The following is a 10395-nucleotide window of genomic DNA, read 5'->3' on the forward strand; positions in this document are numbered from 1 at the left end:
CCATTAATAACTCAAAGTCAAACTGTATGTCATAAATGAAACAGTTTAATAACTGCACAGGCCAGTTTCTCTTAAAAGCAAATTCTTGATAAAAATTGGTCTGAGATGGTTTACTGGTGAGTTCTCTTTCTAACAGTGCTTTGGAAAGTGAGAGAGGTAGGATTGGGCACAGAGAGAAGCTGAAGAACTGCAGTGCAATTGCAGCAGAGGCCTCAGCAAACCCTCAAAGAGCTCTGGAAATGAGACTGCACTTCACAGATGTTCCAAATTGAGGCAGGAGGGCTAGGTCTTCGTACCCCTGTATCAACTAGTCATTGGATTCAGGCTTGTCTTGGAAAGAGGCAAAACCTTGCAGAGGCAGCTCCTTTCAGCAGAGAACAATCCCTGAGAGGACTCTGCTGAGAGCCAGCAGCAGACTACACAATCAGCAGCTGTGGGAATGAGAGCGTTGGCCCTTAATGGGGCATAGGCAGTGCACAAAGCATTCACTGCAGTGCCCTCCTGCAGTGCTTAGATCTGTTTTGGTTTGTAAATGGGCTTCTTCCATCTTGGAACAGCTCTTTCTTGCTCTGTTGTAAGGCAGAGTCCTCAACATCATTTTTTTTCTTTTTTTCTCAGTATTTTTTTATTATCTATTTTATACATATTACCAAATATATGTCAATCCCAATCTCCCAATTCATCCCACTACCCCACTCCCCACCCCCATTCCCCCCACCCTCAACATAATTTTTAAGCATTTACCTTTAACAGGGAATAGTGGATTTCTTCAAGTACCTTGACCCTGATGTCCCCATTGTAAGTTTCAGGGTCCTATTCCTTCCCAGTCAGGTCCCTTCAGGAGATGGTTGAAAACTCCTCCTTCTCTGCAACACCCTTGTGTAAGGCCTGGGTCTGATCCTCAGCTTTTTGCACTTTTGGCTGCAGAAATGAGTCTCTGTACATGCTGCCAAAGCCTCTGGCTTTCACATTTCACTTGAATTGGTAATTAATTGCCCACAACATTTTATTTTCTTTCTTTAATGTCTCAATAGCTTCTGGCTACAACCTTCTGATTCCATAATCCTTATAATTATGACTTTTCCTGAACTTCTCAAACACCTGAGATATTTCCATTATCAGCATATTTCCTTCCACTTGTATCCCATTCCAATTGCACGGTGGCAGCATGCCAGACACTCTCTGAACTCAACCTAATATCAGTGATAGGTCCTTATGGCTGCTGGATAAAGGTTGATTAAACTCCAAAATCCCATTTTAGAACTTATCCCTAAAGCCAGCTCTCTTAGATGAGTGTCCTGGGGAATAGGCTCTGATAGAAATTTAAGCACAGGCACAGTTCCTCTGAGGGAAAGAGGAAGGCAAGACTAGGAAAAGCGGTATTTAATATGTGATGAAGTTTCTGCAGAGGCTCTCAGACAATCTCTATATGAGGCAAAGGCGTTCATGCCTTTATACCCCAGTATGTAGCATCACTGGATATGAGCACCATCACCTTAGGTTGGGGGGCAATTCCTGGCGAGGGACTTACCTGTGAGCCATCAGTAGTCAGTGATCCTAGCAGCTAAGAGATTGAATACTTTGGTCTGAAATGAGAATCTATAGTTACTGACCCAATCACATTTTTCAAAGGAAATTCTTGGCTACTTGCCCTTTGTATAAGCTGCCAAAAGATATTAACATTTCTAACTTCTGCTACCACACTATCCATTACAAATAAACTTTGAACTATAACCTAGAAATGCTTACATGTATTATCTTCTTCAGACTTATTTATTTATCTTGCATTCAACAAATATTAAAAAATAATGAATACTCAAGCACTGGCCTGGGTAATAAGACTAAAGTAATGTATGTGATAGGCAAGTTCCTTCCCTCATGGAAGTTACATTTTTGTAAGACAGGCAATAAACCATTTATTAATTTATTTAACTAATATTTGAATTAAGCATCTACTATTTTGTTAGATCCTATTTTAAGAACTAAGGAAATCACAGTAAGACAAAGAAATGCTCTCAAAGATCTAACATATCAGTGGGAGAGATGGAACACTTATAAGTGAACAAATAAAAAAATAGTATTATTTTAGATAGTGATAGGTGTTATGGAGAAAATAACACAGTAATGTGATGGAAAGTGACAGAGTGGAGGACAGTCAAGAAGGGCATGTCTAGCAGGTGGTATTTGAGATAAAACTTGAATGGTGAGAGCAAACCAGTCATGTGAAGGTCAGAGAGACACGTGCTCAAGCCCAGGCAACAAGTGAATGCTCTGATGAAACAGGAAGAAAGCCAGCAGAAGTATGGCTGTGCAGCATGAGGAGGGAAGGTAGATGCTGAGCTTAGAGAAGTGGGCAGGTCTTGCAAGCTGTGGTAAGGAGTTTGGATCTCCTTCTAAGTGAAGGGGAAAACATCGGAAGCTTTTAAATAGGTACATGAAGAATCTGGCTTAAGTTTTTTTAAAAAAATATTATTATGAGTATTATAAAAAAATTGAATATGTGGGGATAGATATGGAAGAAGGTCCTCCAGTTAGAGGGTATTGTAGTAGTCTAAAGCAGTGATGTTGGTGACTAGATGGCATAATGACCGTAGAGATGGAGACCAATGAACATTTACTGAGTGCATTTTGGAGATAGAAGTGACTAGCTGATAAATTAGGCACAGGAGTGAGGGAAAGGAGGAATAAAAGATAATTCCTTTTTCATTTGATCATACACTAGATAAATGAGATAAAAGTGGTAAGTGCTATGAGAACGGTGTGATAGGGAATAATGGGTGAGCAACTTTACATGGAGACAGTATGGTGGTGAAATGCTCCTTGTGAAGGTGATGTTTGAGCAGAGATTGACGCATGAGAATGAGTTGGCCGGATGAAGATACGAGGCCAGGGTGTCAGTAGCCCTTTAGAGGACTGACACTATGACAAAGGCTTGATATCAATAGGAGCCTGTGATGGCTGGAGCACAGTGAGGGAGGGCAAATACTATGAGATATGGTTGGAGAAGGAAGCAAGAACCATAAAACAGCTACTCACAACTTTTTTCCCTAGATCTGTATTTAAATCAGCAAATTCATTGATTAGATAAAAAACTGTGCAAGAGAATTGGAAGAAGACCAGTATGTCTGGGGGCAGGGTGAAGTTGTTGTAACTCTCAGTATTTGGCAAAGCTGGTTTGTTTTACCACTTATTTCCTAGGGCCACTTTGAGGTCTTTTAATTGTGCTTCAAGATTCCATATGGTTGGATAAGTGAAAAATTCATTTGTGGCTTTTAGTTTTAAATTTAGAATTAATTTTTGGCAGGTTTACTAACAATAATAATATAGAACACATCTAATGTGTAAAATGCTATTTTCAAAATTTTTGTAAGAGAACGCAAATAAATCAATGAGTTAAATTGAGTCATGGAGCAGTTTAGCGGACTTGGCCAAAACGAATTCCAGCTGAAGGAGGGGTTAGGATTAGAATTCAGTTCCCTTGTTTCTTAGCGCAGAATCCTTTCTAACAGACCCCTTCTTCTCTGTAAATGATGAATCATCACAGAGAACTAAGTTCAGTGGAACACAGTTTTGGCGTCTTGGTCTGAGCAAAACTACAGACAGCTGCAGAGAACAGCATTCTGCACCGTAAAGAATACCTAAAGGTAAATGGTTAAGGAAGAAGCAAGCTGGGAAATTCAAAAACTGAACGAGTGCTGTTGCTTACCACTTCCGTCTCCCGTTTCTACTTTTTCCCTTTCCTGGAAAATACCTATTTTGCTAAGATCAAGAACAAAGAAAATTCTAACTGCTGGTCTCTCACTCACACCTATTTCATAACTGGGGAAGTTGGCCCTTATATTGCTTCTTTCTTTCTATACTCTTTCCATTTTAACCCTGTGGATTGACTGGAATTTTCTTTTTTTTTAATTTGGATTTTAAGCACCTGGAAAACAGGGTATCATCTGTGCGTTCTGTACAGGGTACAGTACATTGTGTGAATTACAGGGCAAATATTTTCACAAGGATTTAGTTTTGTTTGTTTTTTTTTAAACAAGCAATTATAAAAGGATAGTGACTACTCATTGTTGGTTTGGTTGGTAATAAATGCCTGTCCAAAGAATATAGGCTCCATATTTGAAGTTGAGTCTTAATGTGTTCAAGTCGATACATGTGGGTTTGGAAATTCATGTTGATTATAGATTGTGGCTGGCTTGATAAAAAAGGAGTGTAGACGTAGACTAAAGCCAATGCCAACAAATGAAACTTTTTCTATTTCTTTTGAAATAAATCTTCTAAAAAACATTAACCTGAAATTTAGTTGAATAATTTTGCGTACTTCTGCGATAAGAGTACTAGATGTTTGTGTACTAATTGGCCCTTCTGGCAGCTAGGCATGAGACCCTTACTTCAAAGTAATCCAATGCCTTGAAAATGTGTTATTGGTTCATATATTAGAAAAGTAACTTGACTCTTCTCTGTCGTTCATTTAGGTATACACAGGCTCTTCAGCAGTATAAAGTTTTGGGATATGTATGGATAATCGTGAGATTCCCTTTAAGTTCTTTAGTTTCTCCTTGTGAAACAAAAGACTTTCTTTTTCATCTTGACAGTCAATTAACTCTTAACTATTAGATGGAACAATCTCAAATTAATAATAAGAAAAGATTACTCAGAAGGTTAGTCCTGAAACTGATTTTTTAATAGCATAGGTAGAAAAGCTAGGTGTGTGTTTAAAATATTTCTATTCTAATAGTCTAAAATATTAATAATGACATAATTATTGTTATTAAATAGCATATCATCATGTATGTTAAATGTCTATTTGATGTCGTTGAAATGAACTCTAAGATGAAAGCCAACTACCTTCCATTTCTTTGTTGTCCTCCCAAAACCTTCTCCATTGATCACAGCTACTCAGCTGCCACTCATCTACATGGGGCGTCCTGAAAAGACATGTTTAAAAATGTCTTTCCTTTGAGGGATATACAGTTTCACACGCTGTATAGCTTATTCCTCTTCCCTCACCTCCCTCCCCACCCCGCCCCCTGCCCCGCCTCATGGGTGGTAAAATCACACTGCGTGTTTTGTCATCCCAAGACAGTGAAAAATATTAATCTGTTAAGCTGAATTTTTTTATACACAAGTTTTTACCAAAGAGAAATAATATTTTTTTTCAGGCTGGGTTTTTTAGGGGGAGAGAATCTAAAGGTCGATCAGATAACAATAAAGAAGCAATTATCTCTTTGCTCACGTTTCTGTTACATCATATGTGCATTATATGTGTGTTTGTACTCTTTACCATTCCCTGCTTTGAAGACTGAAATGCTTTGCATAATTCATTTCTGTCAAATAACTATCTCAAAATATACTTTGTAAAAAGTAGAAATGAGCTTCAACACACTGTAGTTACACTCCAGGGAACAGTCTGGAACCTCACTAAGAATATTGTCAGGATTTGAAGAGAAATTTGTTCAAGGCGTGACACAGAATGTAAAAATTGAATTTCTTGCACAAACTTAAAACCAAAACATCATATAACCTCTCTGTGTTTTGGACCCAACATATCTCTGTCTATTTGGATAAAAACTGTTGAATGCACACTTTTGGGGGAACTGTCAACAGCGAAGCATGAAAACAGATGTGTTTCTGCTCTTTTCATTATTACAGAAATAAAAGCAGCTGTGCTGGGCTTGTGTGCGAGGGATGCTCTCAGTGAGGCCTTCACACTCTGGGAGTTGGGAAACCTGGCAGTGTAGCCTAGGATTTACATCACGAACATCTTCAAACAAGGCCACTGGGGATGATTCTCCAGCACTGTTCAGGGCCTCACTCCTTTCTGGAGTTGTTATTGCTGGTTTTCTGGTACCAGGGTGGGAACCTATGCTACAGTGAGGTGAAGTTATTGTAGTCTTAGTTTGCATAAAACAGTAATAAAGGATATTTCAGAGCCGGACTTTGTCAGAATTTGAGACTCTAGCATTAAAAGCGTGAACATAGCTTATCACGTTTGGGAGTGACAAGTACAAACTAATGCTAGTGCTACGACAGAGTTCTGCTAAGACTCTGAACAAGGAGGACCGAATATGCCTTTTCTAGACACAATACACACAGTGGAAGAAACCCAGCATGTTTGGTGAAAGAAAAATAAATCCAAGTATAAAAACAGAGTCTTCTTTTATGCACTTGCAGACCTGACAGTAACCAGATGGTAAGATTTTTTGGATTGAATTGATGGTTTTTGTGCAGAAGGGCTATTTTTGGTCTGGTTTGGGAAATTAGTCACAGAAGTTTGTTTGTTTCTCAGGCTTTCTCTTCCTTCATAGGAGTCTGTTGTTTGTGTTTTTGCGTGTGTGTGTGTGTAGGAGAGTGTGTATGTGTGTGGAGGGAGTACTTATAGATGTGGTGATGTACTCACCCTGCCTCGTATAGAACAGAAGTTATCCCTTGGCAAAGAGAGCAAAGATAAAATGTGAGAATGAAGAAACTGGATTTGTGTTGATCTGAAGTTTTGAACTGATGTTACATGGTTGAACAGAGTAAGAAAAAATTAAAATGAAGACACTGATAACAGAAAACGGTGACATAATTAACAAACTCACATTTATTGATAGTATCTTGTGGAGTTTTCCTGAGGGGAGGGATAAGATCAAGAACGAACATCATTTAAGTGGGCTATGGATAATCAGACGAACCACTAAACTTAAGAAAGTGTACCTTGTGCTTTAAAATAAAGATGCTGCATTTTCTTTAAGTATCTGTATGCAAGCAACTCAGCACTGTAGCCTTAGTCAAAGTCTCCAGGTCACAGAAATAGCTGCAGGTGTTTCTAATAAGAAATGAAATTCTGTAGCATTTATTTTCACAAACTGCCCGTGTGCCAGAATCTCCTAAAATTTGATTTGTCCTCCCGCTCTTTATAGATCTCAAAAGATTCAGATTATGAAGTAGTTTTAAAAGAAGAATGGGGAAGAAGAGAACATTTAGCTATGGGTTCCCTAAAGCCTTGGCATAAACTCTGAAACGCTTGCCCACACCAGCAATTGTGGAGAACTACTCAGAAAGCCTTTCTTTCCCAGGTGAAATATTTTTGATTATGCAAGTTCAGCTCATATGTTAATTTTTATTTTCATATCATTCCTTTCTGTCTCTTCCTCTCTCTTGCTCCTCCTTCTCTGTCTTTCTCCTTTTATTTTTGGTTTTCAAATGGTACTACTACTGGCTTAGATTTGACGAAGCTCAGATAAACTTAGCATGAGAAAATGGTTTAAACATCACGGAATGGTTATTAGGAATGATGGTTTAAATATACAGGATGTCTGATCAACTATTTGAAGTATTATTTTAAAACTAGCACAAATTTGGTCAAATCCTATCAATCTTTAAAGCCCAATTTTCAAAAATAACTATGTCCAGGTTGCCCCTGCTGAATATTCTGGACTGATTGTAGATTGAATGGGAACTCAGAGATCTCCACTCTATAAGAGTAGGTGGTAATGGCATAGGCCAAGGGAGGGAAGGTAGGCAGCCCCCCCTAGGGACGTAAGTGACCACACTCTAACCCCCATAGCAGGGCCTGCTAAGATCAACTTCTAAGGTTTTATCTTGCTCACTCTTTTGTATTCCTGCCTTCTCCCAGGACATTTAATCCCCATTTCTTTGGGCTTGATCTAAATCTTGCGTGCGTTCAGAGAATGTGAAGAGAGCGGCAGATTCCAAAGTTCGCTCACTCACAACTCCTTTACACTCAGCTGCAAAATTAAGTCTGTTAAGTATAACATCCCTTAACCTTCTTTTCCCCAATCCTGAGACACTGATGTGCATATACACCTTCCAGTCTCAGAGGATGCGCCCTCCGTCATGATCAAGGTCAGCCTCTCCACCATGCTCAGGATGTCCTCACTTCTTGGAACGGGACCTCACTCCATCTGATATCCCCACTCTCCCAACACCTTCAGCTCACTTCTCCTCACCTTTGCCTTTGCACTATATTGTAGACAAATCTCTCCTGTCCTTAAAAGAAGTTCCATCTTGACTCGGTTCCCTCCTTCAGTTATTGCCCTTTCTTCTTTTCTTCCCCTGCAAATGTCATAGCAGCATTTTCCTATTCTTGCATCATTTCCCCCATTTACTCTTCAACATATTGCAATCTGGCCTCTTTCCCCGCCCCTGGGAGCAATTCCTTTACACCACTCCCTTGATTCTCATCTTACTTCTCTGACTTTCTTTCCTGTTTCTTGAGGGGCTTCTTTTTTTCTGCCTTCCTCCAAAATTTTGATAATCCTGAAATTTCCTTCTCACAGTACATACACTATCTGAGAGATACCCATCTGGTTTCAAAATTGTAACTATTGCCTGTTCATTTAAAAACTCCTCAATAGATTTCTCCAGTATTGTTATCTCCTGAGAAAAAGCATTTTGTATTCACCTCTTCTGAACGTTTACACCTGGAATTCATAAGACTCTTTCCTCTCAATACCTCTCAATAGAATCAGTCTCCTTTTGCTCCTCCTCACATGATGACTGGGCTTCGCCATCTCCCTTTCTCTCACATTACAACCAAACCACCACCAGGTCCTACAGATTTTATTTGTTAAATATTTTTTGACCTTTTTATCATTCTCTCATCATCTCTTGCTTGGATTACTACAGTAACCTTCTAAATGGTGGTTCTGTCTCAAAATTTTTGTTTCTTAAATCCATCCTGCACACTGTTATTATAATGGACTATCAAAAATCTATTTAGCTACTGCCCCATTCAAACCATAAAATGGCCCTTCTTCACTTAGTATATAAATTTTCCAACATCTGGCTCCTGCTACATTTTCAGTCTTATTCCCAGTGTCAGTCTGTTTGCCAAAGTTTCTTTTTTTTCACCACATTTCTCCTGCCATTGTGGCCTTTCCTGCTGTTTCGTCTAACTGAATCACCCTTCCCTCATAGCTTCATCTAACTTCTGTTCACTATTCAAGGTGTCACCTTCTATACAATGCCTTCCTCAATATCCCCCCAAGACTGTCAACCTCGTGGATGGGTAATATTTATGCTGGTGACTTGGGGCCTCACTATATCTGCTAGGTATTGAAGGCCAGCCAAGTGGTAAGGGTCAGATAAAGGGCATTGCTTTCTCATCCAAGGTAAATGTTCCAAATAGCCTTTAGGTGGTATCCATTATGTTGAGAAGGTGGGGTAGGATAGTAGAATACAGAATAGAAGTAACCAGTAAATAGAAGACAAAAACGAAACAAAACAAGAAACCCAGTGATTTCGAGTTTTAAAATTATGTCCTAAACTTTCGTTGTGGTTACTCCCAAATGAAATTGAGTGGGAGCAAAAACATTGGAAACCTACTAAGTTTTTGAGGATATTGTATTTTCAAAGAATCTAAAAATAAGCTCACGAAGATGGTATTAGTCAAAGTGTAAATCAGATCATTCTGTACCAGAAGAAATCAGACTGCAAAAGCAGGGCAGCCCTCTATCATACTTCAGAGGTGGCCACAGAAGACACTAGACTAAACTTCCCAGTGGGCAAAGCCATGGGCTCCCATAGAGAGACGAATCCGGGTAGTCAGATTGGCTACATAAGGAACTTAATCTAAGCCAGGTAATCTTTGCAGTTCTCACCAATAGCCCTTGATAATCTCTGTGGACAGATAACTGTTCAGTGTTTCCTATTTTTCCTTGTTTAAAATTAGAAACTTTATGACAGTTATCTTAGTCCTATTCCACTATTATAAATTTAGTATGGGGGTGGGGCACATAACTTGTCTCTTATTTTAGCAGGTTGTCAGATGCTGAATGAGACTTGGAGAGGGTTTGAATGTGCTCTGTATATGAGAAAAGTATCACAGATATTTGGCTAGGCAAAAGGGTGGACTGTGGGAGACAGAGCTAATTGATCCCTAATATGTGTTTTCCTTATCCATGGTAATAGAATTTTAACTCTTGCAAGGCCATTCAAAATAAAGGGTATATTTTCTAGCTTCCCTTGCAGCTGGTTGTGGTTATGTGATTTGGTTCTGGCTTTTAGAGCAGAAAGAGTGTGTGCTTCCTGGATTTTCCCTTGAAGGGATGTCTTCCACTTACTCCCTTTGCCTTTTCCAGTAATGCAAAGGAGGGTGTAAGCCATCCATTGAACACAAGATGGAAGCCACATGTCATAAATATTAGAACAATTAAATAGAAGCAAGCTTTGTTCTGATATAACCAATATAAATTATACGAAAAGAAATTTTACAAAAAGTATCCAGAGGATTAATATAATTAATTCAATTTTATTATTAAACCATGTGTTTGTTAGGAAAGCTTTGTGTTTTTTACTTTTTCAAAAGTAGTTCTAACCTTTTCCTGGAATCTACAATACCAAAAAGTCACACATGCACAGTTATTTTTTTTCCTTTACGCATCCTCATTT

This window comes from Hippopotamus amphibius, chromosome 6 (assembly GCF_030028045.1).
Source record: "Hippopotamus amphibius kiboko isolate mHipAmp2 chromosome 6, mHipAmp2.hap2, whole genome shotgun sequence".
NCBI lineage: Eukaryota > Metazoa > Chordata > Mammalia > Artiodactyla > Hippopotamidae > Hippopotamus > Hippopotamus amphibius.